The following is a 20,814-nucleotide window of genomic DNA, read 5'->3' as shown; positions in this document are numbered from 1 at the left end:
CTAAAACTTCCAAAGCAAGAGTTTGCTTTTGTAAACAAAAAAAAACACTTTATTTCTCTGCGTACAATGTCCATATGACCCTCACTAATATTAACATCTCATTGCCTGCTTTGATGTCTTTAATAGAGACCATACTTTCTGAGAAACTAAATTAGCTGATCCAAATGTGAAGCATTACCTGTCTCCCGAGTGACCACCAAAGCCTGCCAATGATACCGCCACATGAGATGGCTGCCCAAAGGCATAACAAATTTGGATATTCTTCTCAATCACAGGCTCAAGAAAATGATACCTGACAACCCTGGATGTGAAATGATATGGCCCACTGGCAACACTTAAACCTATCCCCATGGGGCAGAGTTCAGATTATCAAAATCACAGTGGTGCCCACTTCAATTATTTATTTTACTTGCTTTTGTTACAAAATGCACAGAGAACTGTGAACCACATAGATCATGATAGAAAATCATTTATATAGGGTGTTACGTAGACCTGAATGAAAGCAGCCAAATTACATGCCCACACCAAAGCTGCAAGTTTAGGGCTACCGCATATGAGGAGTTATTACTTAGTGCTTCAACTATCTCGTTTACTATATTATTTCACATGCCAGGAGAAACCCCCCCAGCATGGGTCCAATGGAAAGGAAACTGATAGACAACCACAACAAATTGCACCCTGTATATAAATTTATATAAATTTAAGAAGATACCTGAAAACCCAACTCAGCTCGATACTGACCGCTACGCACACCAATTTCAATCATGCTTGCGAACTATTAGGTGCTCACTCCACGCCACTTGCTCACAATACATTGTGGCATGATGACGAAATATGCATTAAGATTAATATGATGCACTGGAGGTCTTGGAAGAAAAAGGGCATAGAGAGGGTGGAGTAACATGTTGTTGACAAGGGGATTAAAATCTCCCTAATGCTCAAAATTTGATCACTAGATGATTCACACAAATTGCAATTTACACAACTTACTCATTAGATATTCCAAAGGCCTGTTACTGCAAGAATGTAAATGATTAAAATTGTGGGGTAACTACAGGGGAGTCATTACCGACATCTATAACTTGATCTTCAAACATACTTTATCTGACCATACAAGCAATGGCACCAAGAGACACTAGGAAAACCAGCTAGGTAAGGAATATACACCAGATGATGGGACAGAACTGTTGAAAACCCATGATAAATATCTAAAAGAGGCCAGATTTGAAATTCTTGTATTTCATGGTATTACATGACTGTCCTTTATCCGTATTCAGGCTCTGTAGAACAGGAACTGTGGTATAATTTTATATATTATAACAAAGACCCGGTTTTCAAACATTTTGGGATCACATAAAGAACTGAATAATGAGCAAGCTTGAATACTGTGGTTCTTAATCTGTGATCCGGGGACCCATGGGATTCTGGGAAACCTACTGATGGGATCAGCAACATCTTAGAAAATTAAATATTATGAACAGATTAATAAGGTTGATAAAGTGTATACAAATAAAGAAGCAAAATGTGAAAATGAACTTAAAAAACATTCATTTTATGTAAAAGAACTTGAAATTGGAGGTAAAAAAATAGTTAGTTTCCTCAGAATGATCCGTGGGAGCAGTGCAAGTGCATGAAACATTATATAGTATGGACAAGGAGTGGCCGCAATTGAATTTAGAAAAGCTCCAAGCTATCCATTAAAATTAAAAGTAGATTTTTTTATATATATATTGTTGTGAATTAAATTACATTTGTAATCATTTGTGTATTTGTTTGATGAATGCTTGTTTATGCATTGTCTGTGTATTGTTTTGCTGTACAAATCATTAAAAATGGTTAGGCGGTGTCCCAGGTTGTCAGTAAGGACTCATTTGTGGGTCCCTGGATTCCAATACTAATTCAGTGGTGGTCCCCAAGTCCCAGCAATGGTTAAGTGGAGATCCACAGAAATCAGAAAGTTAAGAACCACTGGACTAGGTAATTTTCTCTCATTGTCTGCCTCCCCCGACTATAGGCCCGATATCGATTCCATTAGGAAGCCCTCCAGACGGGTTCCGGAACAAGCAAAACTGATTAGGAGCCTATGTACCTGACCGAATTGTCCCCCGTTCTGATGACCAAGTACGATGCAAAGATCTTGTCCGCGCTGACCGAATCGTTTCTGAACCCGACCGTGTCAGTTCGAGTCATTTGTGGGCCGAATCGTGTAGTGCAATGGGTTTGGTTTCTGAACGAACGAGTACGATGCCCAATTTTGACAGCCCTACAGACTCGGTTTAGGCAAGCCAAAAAGGCTTTTTGAATCAGAGTTGGGGGAGCCCTAGCGGCCCCCCCTTCACCCGGGGTCCTACGAATCGGTCACGGGAAGGTGCCCATGGGTCCCCCCGATCCGAGCACTCACAGTGTGTCAGGCACCATGGGGTGCCCGCCACAGGGTGCGTGCTTTTCCCCACCCATTCCTTTTTGCAATAGGAGCCTATGAGCGTATTCGGTACACAGGCTTTCATAGAGTTCAATGGGAGTCCGAGCAAACCAAGTTCATCACTATACAGATGCATCAGAATCGGTCACACGGACTCTCAGAGCACGACTCGCTTGGAAAGTTCTCCAGAACCAGGATGTTCTGAGGGATTTCCTAACGGGATCGGAATCGGACCCTATGTTATTTGACGTAGTGAATATTCCTGGTCTGGCCGACCATAGCCACAGGTGGTGGCACAGATAATGGGCAACAGCACTAGCAACAACCAAGATCTCTATTTTGTGGTATTAGGGAGCTTTCCTAAATCTTGGCAGAATGGCTATAAAAATGGGTAGAATTGCCTTTTGTCAGATGGCGATTTGCATTTTTAACGATTAAATAAATATATTTGAACTCATAAGAATTCTTTAGCTAGAATTGTTAGACCTGCCCTCTCTGCAGGGTCACCCACAGATGATTTGCCTTTTTCCCTCCACTGTTTGCTAAATTAGTTTTTGTTGGCCTTAGGACACTGCACCATTTTCACCTAAAAACTTTAAACCTGCATATCGCCTTTTCTGCTGAATGGATTTTTGTCATTATGGTCTTGTTTTTTTACCGAAAATCTACTCTGTTTTTCTAAATTGGTGTGATTTTTCTTGTGTTGTGTTTTCAATGTATTACTGTTTGAAGTGCTGCATAAACACTTTACACATTGCCTCTAGGTTAAGCCTGACTGCTTTGTGCCAAGCTACCAGAGGGTTAGGGACAGGTTAATTTGAGGTTTACTTGTACCTCACCTTGACAAGGATTGTGGTTGCTGCTTGAGTAGGGTTTCATCTCTCTCAACTAGTAACCCAAGTGCTCAAGTAACCCAAGTGCTCACACTGTTTCTCAACATACGCCCTCAAGCACTCAATTTCCAATACTGCAGTAGGTGCAGGTGATGAGGTTAAATCTAATCATCCTACCAGATGTTCAAATTATCTTAGTATAGACTTTAATACTGAGCACCCTCCATCCCGATTACATTCCAGGTTAGACTAGAGAGGACAGTGAGCAGTGGTCTGCTCCTGTTTTCCAGTCAAAGACAAGTGGATGTCTACAGCAAATGAATGTTGAAGATAGTGATCTGGAGAATTCCATCAAATGTGTCTCTATTCATCCAATTCAGGATTGCTCATGCATCAGTGACTATAGAACAAGTTGACAGGATGATTGTCCTTATTCATATCATCATTTTTCTGGCCCTTTCTTGGTCCTGAAGCCATTAGACAAGTTTGGCCTAAAATTGATTTTAAGCAATTCCAAGACATTCTGCATGAAATCCTTACAGGTTGTTATCCAACTGCTCTTCTTGAGTGATGGCTTCCCCTCTGTAGATCTGCTAAACACCTTTTTTTACAGGCCCATTTAAACTCCTCCCCATTGTTTCCTTAATTTTAACCTACTCAATAGCAGTTCCAGTTGAGCTTTCTTCTCTTCATGTTAATTTTTGCCCCAAGGGCATTTACGAAAGTGCTATCCTTCCTTGTAGGTGTTTTGGACACACATCTCTTATGTGTCACACCTTTCTGATGGATATGTGTAACTCCTTTTAATATCCCCAGGTACCAGACTAGATCTGGAGAATTTTGTAGCAGTACTACTAAATGCCGACAGACGATGTCATGCAGCTCTGTGGCGATCGGAGTTCCTTTCTTTCCACAACTACTGACTTGGATTCAGGGCTCTGCTCTCAACTTGGTTGTCTTCTGATGACTCCTAAACCTTTCCACAACGTGCTAGAGAAATATTGCCCACCAGAAACAAAAGGATTAAAGCTAGTCTGCAACTGCAGGAAGCAGATGTTGATAATGCACCCACATGAGGCATGCCTTAAATGCATGGGCTCCAGACACGACTCTAAGTTGTGTGATAAATGAGCCCTAAAGCCTGCAGGTGATTCAAGACTCAGAGGTGAAGTTGTTTGTTGCCAAATACAAGAAGTCACTCCTGATCCAAGTTGCAGGCTTGGTCCTGAACACAGGGCCTTTCCTATAACATCTCCACTTCCCACTCAAAGTCCACTGGTAGTCAAAGTCCCAGCCCAAGCACAAGAGAGTGAAGCAGAACTCAGCATCACTGCCACTCGAACTCCAAAGAGAATGTGCAAGGTTATAAAGATGTACGTCACAGACACTCTAAGTCATTGGCTTCATTACCGATTCCTTAGTTGGTACGACTTTCCTCAGATTCCCTGTGGTATTGATAACCTTGCAGCAGATCTGAGACTTCAAAGAGGCCATGCTGCAAATTTTCAGTGAGATTCAACTTCCCTCTGGGGGTTCTCATCCGGTATTATGGAACCTACGGGCCTCCAGTTGGGTTACCCCTAGCGGGTTACGACCTGGCACAATACTTCACTTCAGGGTCTATAACCAGGCCATACCTGACTCTGATGCAGACTTCCAATCTGGGCTGAGATCCACCCCAGTTCCTGCAACTAGACGCTGCTGGTACTGATGCTACTAGTATTAGTGGATGATTCGGTGCCAACACCGATGTTGATTTCTGAACTGATGTCTGCTCGGCCTTGACGATGTTGCACTGCAAAATCATAAAAGTGCAATCAGTTGTCATACTGCCTGTCTTTAATGTAGTCCCCCACCACATCACAGCTATCAACAGAGCATCCATAATCTTTTTGGTTCCAACTCGAATCCTGTGCCAGAACAGGATGACCCTCGAAATACTGATCATGACCGTCCATCCTCATTATACTGATGGTGCCTTATACATTGATATACAAAACACCAGCGGGCGTGATACCTCCTCAGAGACAAACCTTCATTCACCAAATGGGCCAAAAATGGAAGAAAGTGCCTCATTTGCAGTGGTAGTTCTACGGGCAGCTGAGTTACTAAAAAATCAGTTGCTCTCCACAGAGACTTACATGAATGTTTTGACAGGAATTTGACATCAGGGGACAGTAACATCTGAGCCCTTGCTCACATTTAATGATGTCCTCGCAGATAATTTGATTGCTACCTGTCAAAACCATTTTATTGAACCCCTATGTGCTGTCAGATGGCCAAGCAACATAGACTCGCAACCGGTTTTCTCACATTGCACTCCATAGAATCTAATTGTGCAGGCCTCGGCCAGTAAGGGGAACCCTAATTCTTTTCCAACCAATCCCCCAGACATATGAGGCCCTTGGCAAACCTATGATATTTTCCAGTTTGGCACTAGGATCTGTAAGTGCAGTCTGTCTATTAGGCTGTTGTACACACGACCTTTGGGACATGACCAGCTCGATCTTGCTGGCTTTAGGTCTTCCTTGTTTCCCATACACTGCTGTGTAACCAGAGCCAACACAACCCTTCTTTCTGTTCCATGCAAGCTCATGAGGCATAGAGTGTGCACATTTAAGGAGACAAATAGAACTGTAAATAAAAACTAATATTACTGATCCAGCATTTAATTATCAGATCGATCTCGTAAAGGCGGTATACCCTGGGGCTCCAGTCTCTTTTTGGCTACAGAACGTCATGTGACTTCCTTATAATGTACTGTTGAGTGTCCGTCCCCTGATATTGTTTCTCATTTTAAATTGCTGCTTCTCCTAGATGGCAGAATATGCTGCAAATAAAGGATAAGCAAGATTGTCAACTTTTCAGATATTCTGTGGCAGGGTAGTAACAATCGAGCAATTAGAGACTTTGAAATGTTGTTTAGATGAATTTCTAGAAAACTCATGTAAGACTTTCTTCTAAAATGCAGGCCAAAAGTCCCCTTTAAGTGTCCTTGCTGTGCACATAATTTGCTTGAGATCATAAGGGGTGCATAACATCACCAGTTCAAAAAGAATACCGTTAAGAGACTAAAGAATCTAAAAAAAAATCTAAATTTGTATGAAAAGATTAAAAGTGCATAAACTAATCAGGCCTAATAGGTGCGAAAAGTAAGATGGAGAAAACTGGATAAAAATAAGCTAAACAACCATCAAAGCAGGGATGCTGAACCAGTATAATATAAGACAAGGGAGTAAATGTGGTCAACGGTTACATTTGATAGGTTACCTCGCACCTCTTATGAATATGGGGCCTGTTTAGAGAGTGACGGTCAGAGAAAGAAATTAACTATGATTCTGCAGCCTTGGATCAAGGTACTGGTAGTCTCCTGTGCATCAGTGCCTATCGTTAAGGGTGAAGGGGCCCGATCTCCCACCTTCTGGCCGACCTGAAGAGTGTGTTAGACTGTGCAAGGGTCAGCCTGACAGGCACTCTTTATAGTAGCTATTTCAAAAGGAGCCAAGAGGGAAAAAGAGAAAACCAGGGTTGCCCTCCACTCATAAACCATCAATGCCACAAAACCCTGTCTCTTAGATGAAAAATCTGTTGGTATTCTTTTTTGCAGCAAGGATGTCAACCATCAGTTTCGACTGCCACACTACCCCTTCCACAAATATTTTATTTCTGGGGGTGTTTTACCACACTTTGTCAAATTTTCTTAAAAAACGTTTTCAATCTTCAATTGACAGTCACACAGAACAACAAGCATTTGCAATGCAATAGGTCTCGCATTAGGATAGTTTGAGCTATTGGTATTGTAAATGTCCAACTTTTTTTATGTGTTGGCTTTGAAAATAGCGAAATTAATAGTTTTGCCATTCACAATGCCAATAGTGTTAACTTTCGCAAATGTGACACCTATAGCATTTGTAATGCAATATGTGTTGTATTAACGTGACTTAGATGTATTGATATTACAAATAAAATGGCTTTTAATTTTTTTAATAAATAATACTTAAAAGTTACTGTAATTTATAATGTTAATAGCTTTTGTAAATAACTTTTGTGAAGATTATGTTCATTGTATTTTATTGTGACACAAATCCAAGAACAGAAGTGAAATATTAACATCTTTTTGTGACATTTGTAATAAAGCTTTAAACATTGAGAGAACATATTTGAACCAGTTGTTGTTGAATGGTTGCACAGATTGATGCTGTGGTGGCGCTGAGTGATGTAGTGGTGGCGACGAGTGATGCTGTGGCGTTCAGTGATGCTGTGGTAGCGCATAGTGATGTTTGATGCAGTGGCGTTCAGTGATGCTGTGGTAGCGCATAGTGATGTTGTGGTGCCCCTGAGTGATGTTGTGGTGGTGCTGAGTGATGCTGTGGTGATGCGATAGATAGATAGAGTGAGTGCAATAGATAGAGTGAGGGCGATAGATAGAGTGAGGGTGATACATAGAGGGAGGGCGATAGATAGAGAGAGGGCGATAGAACGAGTGAGAGCGATAGATAGACAGATAGATAGAGTGAGGGCGATCAATAGATAGATAGAGTGATGGCGATAGATAGAGTGAGTGCGATAGATAGAGAGATAGAGTGAGGGCGATAGATAGATAGACAGATAGATAGATAAAGTGTATTTATGTTGCATTGAGTAGAGTGTAAGTATGAGGTGTGTAATTATGCAGCTTATAATTATAGGGCACTGAGTGGTATTGTTTGGAGTGTATGTTGCATTGAGTCCAGTGTAATTATGTAGCATATAATTATGTGGACATGAGTGGTATGGTGTGGAGTGTGTGCTGCATTGAGTATAGTGTAATTATGTGGTGTGTAATTATCTGGCACTGAGTGGTATTTGGAGTGTATTTTGCATTGAGTGCTGTGTAATTATGTGGCGTGTATTTATGTGGCACTAAGTGGGATTTGAAGTGTATGTCGCATTGCGTGCAGTGTAATTATGTGGCATGTAATTATGTGGCACTGAGTGGTATTTGTAGTGTATGTTGCATTGAGTGCAGTGTAATTATGTGGCATGGAATTATATGGCACTGAGGGGTATTTGGAATGTATGTCGCATTGACTGCAGTGTAATTATGTGGCGTGGCACTGAGTGGTAAGATGATATATGTGTGAGTTGTAAGATACACAATAGTGGTGAGGCACATATATAGAACAATGTATACAAATGTGTTGCATCAAGTGAGGGGTAAAAAACATCTATGTACGTTTTTTACACAGGCTAAACTACAAAAATGATTGGGTAAAGCTGCTGCAAGATTAGAGCATCAGCACTTTCCCATCACAAAATAAGCAGGGATAGCGCAATTCTAAATATAAACTAGTTTAAAGCACAAAATATTTAGCCTTACTTATAAAAAAAATATAGTTCCATTTAAGTTCTCAATTATTTATGCTGTGTATATATTTCTAAAATTATTCTTGTTGTTAAACCGGCGCGCAAAGCGATTGACAGCGCCACGGCCGACTGATAGGCCACGCCCCCTTCGGAGGCCACGCCCACCGCCCACAGAATAAAAGCGACGCTGAACACTAGCGTCCCATACTGCTGACACGCTGCTCCTGAGGCGGAAAGCCGGGAGAGCGCTCGTATTTTTTAAAACTTGCTCATTGTGTAATCTTGTGATTTTAAAACTTGCACTCTTACCCCAAGCCTATGCCAGACAGAAGCGGACCCTCCGCTGTTGTTAAACCGGCGCGCAAAGCGATTGACAGCGCCACGGCCGACTGATAGGCCATGCCCCCTTCGGAGGCCACGCCCACCGCCCACAGAATAAAAGCGACGCTGAACACTAGCGTCCCATACTGCTGACACGCTGCTCCTGAGGCGGAAAGCCGTGAGAGCGCTCGTATTTTTTAAAACTTGCTCATTGTGTAATCTTGTGATTTTAAAACTTGCACTCTTACCCCAAGCCTATGCCAGACAGAAGCGGACCCTCCGCTGTTGTTAAACCGGCGCGCAAAGCGATTGACAGCGCCACGGCCGACTGATAGGCCACGCCCCCTTCGGAGGCCACGCCCACAGAATAAAAGCGACGCTGAACACTAGCGTCCCATACTGCTGACACGCTGCTCCTGAGGCGGAAAGCCGGGAGAGCGCTCGTATTTTTTTAAAACTTGCTCATTGTGTAATCTTGTGATTTTAAAACTTGCACTCTTACCCCAAGCCTATGCCAGACAGAAGCGGACCCTCCGCTGTTGTTAAACCGGCGCGCAAAGCGATTGACAGCGCCACGGCCGACTGATAGGCCACGCCCCCTTCGGAGGCCACGCCCACCGCCCACAGAATAAAAGCGACGCTGAACACTAGCGTCCCATACTGCTGACACGCTGCTCCTGAGGCGGAAAGCCGGGAGAGCGCTCGTATTTTTTTAAAACTTGCTCATTGTGTAATCTTGTGATTTTAAAACTTGCACTCTTACCCCAAGCCTATGCCAGACAGAAGCGGACCCTCCGCTGTTGTCAAACCGGCGCGCAAAGCGATTGACAGCGCCACGGCCGACTGATAGGCCACGCCCACCGCCCATCTACTTACTATCCTATAAGTATGTGCCTCCATAGGAAGCGCAGCGGACGAGCGCAGCGGGCGCGACGTTTGCGCGCCGAAGGCGCGCCTAAGGAAAGCCCGTCTGCGCCCGTCCGCGACCGACCGAGGCCCGAGGCCATACACCCTGCTCCTCGCATTCAATACTCCCATGCGCAACTCACTGCTCAGCAAGGTAAGTGGACTCTACCCGCCGCTACCTTAGCTCGTATTTCTGACCTTGGACTACTAACTGTACATGAGTCAGTCCACACTAACATTCTGTCCTCGCCCCTAAAGACCACTTCCTCGAGCTCGCTCCAGAACGTCCCCCCCCCCTTCAGCAATAACAGCTATGTACCTAAACACACGATCAGCAGTAAAACACCAGCTTGATCTTTTCACTCTACTGGAATCCCATCAACCGGATTTATTATTTCTGACTGAGACCTGGTTCTCAGACAGTTCTCTCCCCTCCCTGCTGGCGATACTCCCCCCGACCTATTATGCCATTCGAGCCGACCGCCCCTCGGGCAGGCCTGGCGGAGGAGTAGCCCTTATCGCACGTAAGGAGCTCACTTTTCACCCCCTAGCCTCCCCCTCTATGGGTACCTCAGATTGTTTAGTGGTTCGATCCCTTTCCTTTTCTCCCCCTCTGACTTGTGTCCTCGTGTACCGACCCCCGTCTACCCCTCAAACGTTCCTCCCCTGTTTTCAAGACCTAATGGCGACTTTGGTTGTTAACCATTCTTCCATCATTGTATTGGGAGATTTCAACTTCTGGCCCTCCGACCCTGCGGAATGCGCCACGTCCAAGGAATTCTCAGACTCTCTTCAGTCGCTCAACTTCACTTCTGTCGTCAATACTCCCACACACAGGTTGGGTCATATCCTGGACCAGATTTGGCAACGCGATTGCCCGGTCAGCTCTCTCTCCATCTCTCCATGTCCATGGTCGGATCACTCACTGATCACCCTATCCCTAGCCCCCGTTCCACCACCCAAGCCCACTCCTACGAGGAACGTCTGGGCGCGCTCATGGAATCGTGTCGACATCGAAGCACTATCGACCCTCCTCTCTTCTTCCAGCCCCGACCTGACTGTGCTACCCTCTTCTGGCCAGGCAGATGCCATCACCAATTGGCTACGAGCTGGGTGCGACACCGTCGCCCCTCTAAAACGCATCGCAACCAAACGCCCTAAAGATGCAAACCGCTGGTTCTCAGACGATCTAAAGAACCTAAAACTCGTTCTTCGCCAAGCCGAACGACAATGGAGACGAAACTACTGCCCCACTGCTAAAACCAGGTATACTGAACTTCTCACTCAGTACAAGAAAGCCAGATTAGACACTAAGAAAGACTATTTCTCCTCTAAAATCCAACTAGCGGAGAACCGGCCGAGGGAAATCTTTTCTATCATCCAAGACCTCGCCTTTTCCGACAGAGCTGCACTAAAACCATCACCCTCTCAATCACTATGCGACTCCCTTAATCACTTCTTCCTAGATAAAATCAGTAAAATTAAAATTAAAATTCCCCCCCCCACCCCCGACCTTCACTGACCACCGACGTCCTCCAGCCACCGCAAGTCTGGACTCAATTCCCCCCCTATCGACCGACTCATTTCTCTCCATTCTTCCGTTGGTCAAGTCTGGCTCCCCGCTGGACCCTTGCCCTGCTTACATCTTAAAGCAGATTTACACCTTCTGCCCCTCACCACCCTTAGTGCTCCTCAATAGTTCACTGGCTCAGGGCATTACCCCAGCACTTAAATCGGCAGTGATCGTACCGATCCTAAAAAAACCTGGAGCGGACCCTTCCGACCCTGCCAACTTTCGTCCAATCTCCCTCTTGCCTTTCCTGGCAAAGGTATTGGAACGACACGTGGTCAAAACACTGAGTGACTTCGTGGAAAGTCATGGTGTCTTGGCCCCAAGACAGGCTGGCTTCCGCCCAGCCCACTCAACCGAATCCGTCATTACATCAGTCCTGGATAACCTCCGACAAGGAATGGACACCGATCAACATCAGGCCCTGATCCTCTTAGACCTTTCCGCCGCATTCGACACCGTGGACCATACCATCTTACTTTCACGGGTCGAGGCGGCGGGAATCCGAGGAACAGCCCTATTATGGCTATGCTCCTTCTTGAGCGGTCGGACTCAGGCGGTTCGTCTGGGAGAGTACTCTGCGGAATCTTTACCCATCCAGTGCGGTGTCCCCCAGGGTTCCTCACTATCCCCCCTTTTATTTAATCTCTACATCGCCCCCCTTATCTTTGCTTTACAGCAGCTGGAGGTCTCTGTGTACAACTATGCAGATGATCTCCAGCTCATCTTCCACCTTTCCTCTGCCCCAGAGTCCATGTCTAAGGTTCAGTCCATCATGACCTTTATCCAGGACTGGATGAACTTCAACCACCTGAAGCTCAACCCCGATAAAACGGAGTTGGTGTTGACAGGTGGTTGCTCCAGTCCCTGGTCCTCCTCCTTCTGGCCCCCATCATTAGGTCCCCCACCCACTCCCGTATCCTCCGTCAAAACCCTCGGTTTCAAAATCAATAACCAACTCTCCTTACACTCCCAAGTCTCTGCTGTGGTGTCATCAGCCTTTCTTTCACTCAGGGCTATCCGCAGAGTCTCACGATTTTTCGCCCCAGACGCGCTCAAACTAATTCTTCTGGCCATAGTGACATCCCGCCTAGATTATGGCAATGTCCTCTACCATGGCATGCCTGACTACCTCATGAGGCGCCTCCAGCTGGTTCAAAACCAGGCCGCTCGGCTGGTTTTTAACCTTTCTAAATCACACCATGTTACTCCCCTTCTCCGTTCCCTCCATTGGCTCCCTGTCCGGCAGCGCGTCTTATTCAAGCTCGGCTGCACTATCTTTAAAGCCAGGACAGGCTCCGCCCCTTCCTTCATCAACTCAGCTATCCAATCCTACACTCCTTCACGAGACCTCCGATCCTCCTCCCACCACCTTCTCGTGGTCACCCGTTTCAAAAGGAAGAAATGGGGTGGTTCCAAATTTGCTACCACTGGCCCAGCTTTTTGGAACTCTCTCCCACTGTCCCTCAGAACCTGCACTCAATACCCCCTCTTCCGTAGAAATCTCAAGACCTTCATCTTTACCCAAGCCTTCCCATCCTGAATCTTTTCACCTTTCCCCTTTTTCCGACCGACTGAGTAGCTGTTACCAGTGAGCGCCAAGAAACCGCCAGGTGTACGAGCGCTATACAAATCCCTTCAAAAAAAAAAAAAAGAGAGCAGATTAAGACTTTAAAAGCTGGCTTGCAAACTAAAACGCCCTAATGTAATAGTGCTGCCTATAGAAAACACCGGCTCTCCATTTGAGACAAATTAAGCACTAGTAGGCGACTTTACCCACATATTTATAGCCAGACAGAATGCAATAAATAGCATAAATCCAGTTTCCTTCATATATATTCTGCGTGTGTGAGGAGATATTAAGTGCTCCGTCTACAATTAGAGGTTATACATTACCATTACACAATTAAACATGTTTTAAAAATGTGCACATATGCAAGTTTAACCTTTAAACACTATCCCCTCCCCATTTGAACTGTTCGTGAGCTTTGTGTTAAGCAGGGTAAACAAAACACACACCGTGTAAAGCTGCTGCCTCATTAAAGAGCCGAACCTTTATATTCTGCAAATTAGGCACTATGAAAGCGGCGGTAGCCACGTGTTTGTAGGTACACATCATTTTTTGTTGTAGTGTAGCTCCTCTGTAGGTGTACTTTTTTGGTCATGTGTATTTTCTCTTAAGCGCTGTTAGTCCCTAAAAGAATACTTCAGGCATGTTTAACTTGTTCAAAGTAGCTGGGCACAGATGCATTTGCACTCATTGGAAAGGCTAAGTAAATCGCTATGTTTGTCGTTAAAGCTTGGTAAATAGCAAGGGTGGGGTAAAACAGGTCTATGGTCGTCTTTTTAGACAGGCTAACCTACAAAAATATTTGGCATGAAGATGCTGCATGTCCAAAGCCACAGCACATTTCCGTCTCAAAATAAATAGAGATCACAATGCTACATATAAACTGGTGAGTTGTGGCGCTCAGCAGCAGCAGACAATTGCTGTCTGATAATAGCACCAGCACGTTCCCTTTCAAATTAAGCAGTAGAAAAACACTGCAATTATTATAGTTTACATGTTTAGCTTATATGCTCTTTGTTCTGATAATTAAAAAAATAAAAAGCAGGCTTAAAATACAGGGATGCCTAAAATGTTGGCAGGGAGGCAGCCTGCATCCTGAATCTAGGCAGAATGAATGTTACTTCATTGTTTAACTGAAATAAAAAAGCTCACTATAATCAACTCCTAGTCATCGCTGCAACAACATTCTGCCAGCTAAGCAAGCTGAGGAAGAAGGGATGCAACCACTGCAAATGTATAACAAGCTGGCTTTGAAGAAGGTCATGCAGCGCTGGTAGTGGAGCAGATGGTCCTGTTTATGACCTGCAGAGTGCGTGTGAAGTGGGCGCGGATGAAGTCACTGGGGGTGAGAGGGTGTGCAGCCTGGTGTGCTGAAGCCTGGCAGCAGAGGCGGCGTGCGCGAAAGATGTGGCCCCAAGGTAAATGCCCGGTGGAATGAAAGGCCTGTGCTCATACAAACCGGAGTGGGTCTAAAGGCATTGCTGTCCTCAAAAGTGTAAACAAGGTTTCACCGTCAGAGAATGCCACAGTAAAGCATTAACACAGAAAGTGTGGTCAGGGATGTTAACACCACAGAGCTTAAACGGCTTCATGACTTTTAACACTGGGGACTGAATCATAAACATACTGTTGCCTGGGCAAGAAGAGCATCACAGAAATAGGACTTGAATCTTCATTCAGCATCAGACACCTCTATTGCTTCATGACGGACACAAACCAGTTAGCACTGTTTACGGAGTGAGCGGCAGGCTTTATCACAAATTGTTAGAAAAACCATTTGGCGGTGGTTAACTTCGCAATAGCTCTACCTAGAAGATTATTGAAGCATCATCCTCGGTAACGGCAGGATGGTTTGTGCTATTTATTAACAATACCGCGCACAGTGACACAGAGCAGAGCAAAAACTGCAGTTTCCCCTTTCTGACCTCAGCTCTCTGACAACCATCACCGCTTCTGTGCAAGAACTGAGCGCTGCTCCTCTGGACACGACTGAGCTCAGCGCTTGAGTTAACAAACATCCTAAATGTTGCTTTTTTTTTTAAATGCGTTATGCTCCTTTGTGCATTCTCAACAGTAGAGGCCACCCGTGTCTTTCAAATCTAGTTTGGATCAACGATACCACTTTGCATATAATCGAGTTTCCAGCATCTCTGTGCTTCGGCTTTCACTGGTTCTCTTCTTTTCCTATTACAGGTACAACACGTCCATGCTCCCAGAAGAAATATAAAGTGATTTTTTTAACAATGTATTTAGTCATTTTGTAGAGTGCCAAAATAACACAGTTTTAATCTTTGGAATTTTAAGTAACTGCTCAAATAAGTACAAACGATCAGCAGGATTTAGACAGTTGCCAGAAGCAGTGGTCTGAATCAGGTGTGTAAGCAGAGGGCTGGGGACGAGGTCACGTGGTGTGGTGGGCCAAGGGCTGGGGACGATGTCGCGTAGTGGTGCTGGGCATGCTCAGGTGTTTGTACAGACTGCAGAGGTGATAAAAGATAATCAGTTAACAGAGAAACCCATTTTCTCTTTCTTATACATTGTTCCATCAGAAGCTGTACACGCTGCTGCAGGATAGACAACGGGTGCACTGCAGGGCGCAAGAGAAATCCTGCCTGTAATATCTTCCCCACAGGAGCTGACTAGGTAGTTAAATTCTGTGCCGATCTATGGTGTTATTTCCTTCAGGATGAGAAACCGATTTGTATCCCTCAGCAATCCGCAAAAATAGTTAGTATGTGGAGCATTTCAAGACAGAACAAGGCAGGACCACAGAGTCAGTCCGTCATCTTAGTGGAAGGCTGATCCCAGCGTGGAGGTTACGTCTGGGCTCTGGGCTCATAGATGAAAGCTGGCGCGTGTGGAATGCAAGGCTCCACACGCACGGAACCAATTAAAAAATTATGTTATAATGATTCCTGCAAAAAAATGACATTGGGGGGATCGGATAAGCGGAACAAGATGGGCAAGAAAAGTAAAGCATGACGAGAAGTCCAGTGAAAAGTAGTAACACAGAAACCTGGGCAAAATTAAAAAATACCCTTTACAAACACATGGAAACAAGCAGCAGAAAGTGTCCGTGAAGCAGGGGGCGGGGAGCCGAACCCTTTGATGTAGCTCACGGCCTGACAGCCGTGAAAACAAGCAATGTCCTGAGCAAATGGTGGGGGCCTGAAGCAGTGGAGTGGGAGAGGTGAGGGGGGAGTCACAGGGAGATTGAGGGACAGAAGGCAAGCAGATGAAGCGACAGGGGCATGGCCTGGCGGCCGTGAAGTGCAGGCGGGGAGCAGAGCCTTTAACGAGCCGTGAATAAGTGAAGTGAATAATTAGGGGAGGAGAACGGGCAGGCTGATAGGCAGAAGGCTCAGGCATGGTCGTGCACGAGGCGTGCACTTCCCAAAATCCGCTTTTGGTGAGAGCCCTTGGCGTTAAGTAGTGGTTTAGCTGCATTAGGGCTCTTTTTCCTATTCCTGCGGAATAGGAAAGGCGAGCCCTAAAAAAGATGTCTGGACCAACAATTTGCACAGTACATCAACAAGAAAATGTAGTGAAAAAATGTGTAGAGAACAAAATAACCCCTGACGGGTGCACTACCATCGGGGTAACTGGCCGCACTCCACGCAGTGGTCTTTAGGAAGAGAATGTGAAAAAGAGAGAAGACTGCGTTCCGGTGGTTATGACTTTTGACCCTATTGCGACCAAGATCAGACAATCGATCCGCAAACATTGGTCCCTTCTATCAAATAAGGATTTTCATATGCCACCTCTCAGGTTTGCTTTCAAGAGATCCAGTAATCTAAAGGACAAGCTTGTCCATACGTGTGAAGACACTGAAGGACACATGAGCAAAACTACCATTCCCAACGGGCACTATCCATGTGGCTCTTGCTCTGTGTGCCCTCTAACTAAGAAAAGCACCAGCGTGATTTTGTCATCCGGTAAAGAGTGGTTTCTCAATCATTTCAGCAATTGTAATACTACTAACGTGGTGTATCGACTGCTGTGTGAATGTGGCCTGCAGTATATTGGGCTTACATCGCAAAAGATAAAGATTAGGGTGCAAAAACATCTCAGCACCAAAAGGGTGGGGAAGCTCACGACCAAGCTGGTACAGCACTGTTTCATTGAGAAGCATAAATTCACCTGGGTGGTCCTTGAGAGAGTGAAGGGTACAACATAAAACATTGAGAACGTGCTTCTTTCTAAAGAAGCACGTTGGATTTACCAGGAGAAAAACGACCAATGTGGCCTAAATGAAATTATTGGAACAGGGTTAAGTAATATGGCTAACTAACATGGCTTTTTGCCCTGCTTTATGCTTCAGTGCTCTTTGATGTCTGCCAGGGTTCTGGTCTTGTGACCCCCTGCCTTGAACAAGGGATTTTGTAATTCCTGAAATATTATTGGAACCAAAAACTATGAAAGTGAATGATATTTGATATCTTTGGCGGGTGACGCTTGATTTGTTAAGGTACATTCAAAACCCCCTTCCAGGCATTTTTGCTGTGATGTGTTGGACCGTATTCTTGTTTGACATCTAATATTCATACCACTTTCGGGCGCAGAAAGGGCACATACATTTGTGTTGCTTGGTACACCTCAATGGTGCTTAACTTACTCCTGTCACTGATAGGGAGCCGCCTGGAGTAATTTTATTTCGGTCTGACATGCAGGTCCGAGGCATAAAGTGCATTGATTCATGGCCCTGGGGTTGCTTTTGTGTCCTTATTACAAAACATGGTGGAATGTAAAAATAAATGTGTGATTTTTTAACATTTGCGCATTTTCAGTATGGTTATGCGGACTCGAATTGGGAATTCGGCATTTGAAAACAACCATAGTTCTGGCCACAGGGATCTGCCGGGTGATGCATTGGAAATTCCCGATACTTGCCCAAACTGTAATGGTGGCCCACGACGGTGACGCAGGTCTCGTGGGTCGCGTGGCTGAGCGTCCTTACGCCGCCTGGGTTTAACATACAGGGTAGAGAACACTCAGAATACAGGAGGAGACGGCGTGCTCTGTGAGGCTTCACACGGTGAGGAGTGGGGTAGCCGGGTCACACTGGATAAAGCGAATCTATTTTATTTATTTTTAAAGTGGGAAAGGCCGAAAGAGAGTTATTTAGAGATGGTCAACAAAGTTAATAGTTGGAGGAGGAGCTACGCTGGCAAACAAGATGGCTGCTTAGGCTCCCGGCTCCGCCGACCTCCGTATCCTGCCACAAGATCCTCTGTGTGGATTAACTGTTCCGCACTCCAAAGTGAAATCCTGAAACTTTTATCGGCTTGTTTGACGGCGTTGCATCGAGTTGAAGATTGTGGCCTAGTCCAGTGGGGAAGCCGGGGCCTCGAGTATCTGCATGGCCGGGTTGCAGTTCAACAACATCGGCCGAGTGATCCAGGCAGGGTCCGGTCAATCGAAGTGGAGCGTTCTTTTATGCCCAAATTTGGCGGCGATCGTTTCCATTGCTCAGCATCAAGGGAGGAGTGACTTGGCTTGCTATTGACTGTGGGTGGGGGTCCCCATCCCGCGGACCCGGTATTGGCCCCTGCCGGGGTTTGGTGGGTCGGGGTCCCGGCCACGGGCGTTGACGAGCGGTCCGCGGCCACAGATAAAGATTAGTCACCCTCCGCAGCTGCCCGTTCGTGATCCTGTTTGTTCCCCCGGAGATACCAGATTCACCGGGGGAGGTGATTATGATTGGTACCGGGGCGAGAGATTATGGATCGAACGGAGCATGAGCCATTACTGAGGACAATATTGGCAGAGATCGGTGCGTTTCATTCGCACATGGGGATATAAGCCTATCTGAGATGTTGGTTGTGGAACCGGACCCTACCCCACTGTTGAAACTGCAATCTGCAGCGATTCAAGCCACGGCCATTTTGATTCTGGGCGAGGACCTCGTGAGGGAACAAGTGTTGAAACCCTCGGATGGTGCTCTGGAGGACTTTATTCCCGAGGTCGTGAGCTTATCGCTAAGCCTTCCATCACTATTGACTTTGGATGTATTGAAAGACGTTCCCCTCCCGGAGACTTTTGTTGTTGGCTCTTCTTCCATCTTGTGGTCGTCTTCTCCCTCCTTGGTGATTATACTATTCCGGGAAAAGATACATTGGGACTATCCATCTAGGAGGGAGCGTTTTTGTGCGGCTGAAGTTCTCACGGACTCCCTGACTACGAGTAGTAACAGACTGATTTTTGACGAATTCCTTCTCCTCTATGAGGCCCAAGTCTATCCTGTTAAAGTATCTGTCCAATCTGTTAGTTGTTTATGAATGCATGATGCCGGATGTGTCTATTTCCTTTCTTGTTCGAAATAAAAAATTAAAAAAAAAAAACAAAGTTAATAGTCCATCCACTGGTTGGTGCACGGTTAAGGGGTTTTGCGGATGGTACATCCCAAATTGTTTCGAGGGCCCAAGATCACAACAGTAAAATCATAGGATGATCATTGTACGCCTACTGTTTGAGAGAAAGAGTAGAGATGATGAATGCCGTATTGACTCTGTAGTGCGTTTCAGATATAGATATCAGGGCTCGCGCACCAAGAGTCCCTATAGGGTGGTGTGTTGGTCGCAAAGTGTGTGGGCTAATGCCGTTTTGAAATGAAGTCTGTGACAATCTTTTTATTTGAGACTTCCAGATTGATGAAACAATCGCATGGGCAATCAATAAAGAGGACTCACATGAGGAGTTTGTGATAAAGCTGGTATGAGCGATGTGAGCTGTCAGAGGGTAACTATCATGGGCATGATAATTAAGTGAGGTGTATTTGGAGAGTGATGCCTTGGGTGTTTTTAGTAAGTGGGTTGTTTACATTATTCTTTCAATTTGACAGTCATAGAGTACGAGGTGTCCAACATTGGTGCTGTGACAAGGTGTCTAGCCCTGACGAACTTGCCGGAACGTTTGAGGCAGATAAACATGTTGGCAATGGAGTAATGGTATGTGGGGTTGGCTACCGGCCTTTTTAATTCAACAGACCACGCCTAAGAATTAAGAATAAAGTTGCGAGAGACATGTGCCTGTTGATTTTAATCACTAATTGTCACGAGTGGAGTGAAAGTTATCGCTCTACTGCACAATTTACATTTTTTTGTTATGTTGGGACACTTTTCTTTTTGTGAACAAAATGACTACCTATGATGAGAAAAGGGGCCCAATCTGGTGAGTACCTGCCAGTTACCCCGATGGTGGTGCGCCCTTGAGGGGTTATTTTGTTCTCTACACATTTTTTTCACTTCAATTTCTTGTTGATATACCTAGCAAATTGTTGGTCCAGACATCCTTTTTGCTCTGTGTGACTGTCAATTGAAGATTGAAAAAGTTTTGAAAGAAAATTTGACGAGGTGCGGTAAAACACCCCCAGAGATAAACTATTAGTGGAAGGGGTAGTGTGGCAGTAGAAACTGATGGTTGACATCCTTGCTGGAAAAAAGAATACCGACAGATTTTTCGTCTAAGAGAAAGGGTTTTGTGGCATTGATGACTCTTTATGGTAGGTCAGGCAGCCAGGGGCTGTACATGCTCTGACTGGGCAGGCACCTGGTGGACTGAGCTGAACTTTGCTGGGCTGAAGATGGTAAATAGCAAACACAAGGAGATGATGGACGGAGCGCTGAAACTTTTCAGACACTCACCCCCAGTCACAGATCTGAGTTGAATCCATCATTGTTCTTTAGCTCACTTTGCCACCCCAGTTCAGAAACAGCTATATGAAAATCAGTCTTGACCCTGTGCCTCATGGGAACAGTCCAGCCCGAACTGCCAAGCCATATCTTCCCTGGACCAGAAACAAGCATCCTGGGACCGGTTTCTGGCTAACAGCCTTCATCAGCAAGGC

General features: G+C 45.3%; 1 protein-coding gene across 1 annotated transcript in view; it reads left to right on the top strand.

Annotated features, from left to right (window-relative positions):
- FREM2 (FRAS1 related extracellular matrix 2) overlaps positions 1-20,814 on the top strand; it is a 639,092-nt gene that overhangs the window by 332,393 nt on the left and 285,885 nt on the right. The window lies entirely within an intron of this gene.

Source organism: Lissotriton vulgaris, chromosome 8 (assembly GCF_964263255.1).
Source record: "Lissotriton vulgaris chromosome 8, aLisVul1.2, whole genome shotgun sequence".
Taxonomy (NCBI): Eukaryota; Metazoa; Chordata; class Amphibia; order Caudata; family Salamandridae; genus Lissotriton; species Lissotriton vulgaris.
Note: the sequence above shows the minus strand (reverse complement) of the source record. Positions and strands in the feature narration are given on the sequence as shown.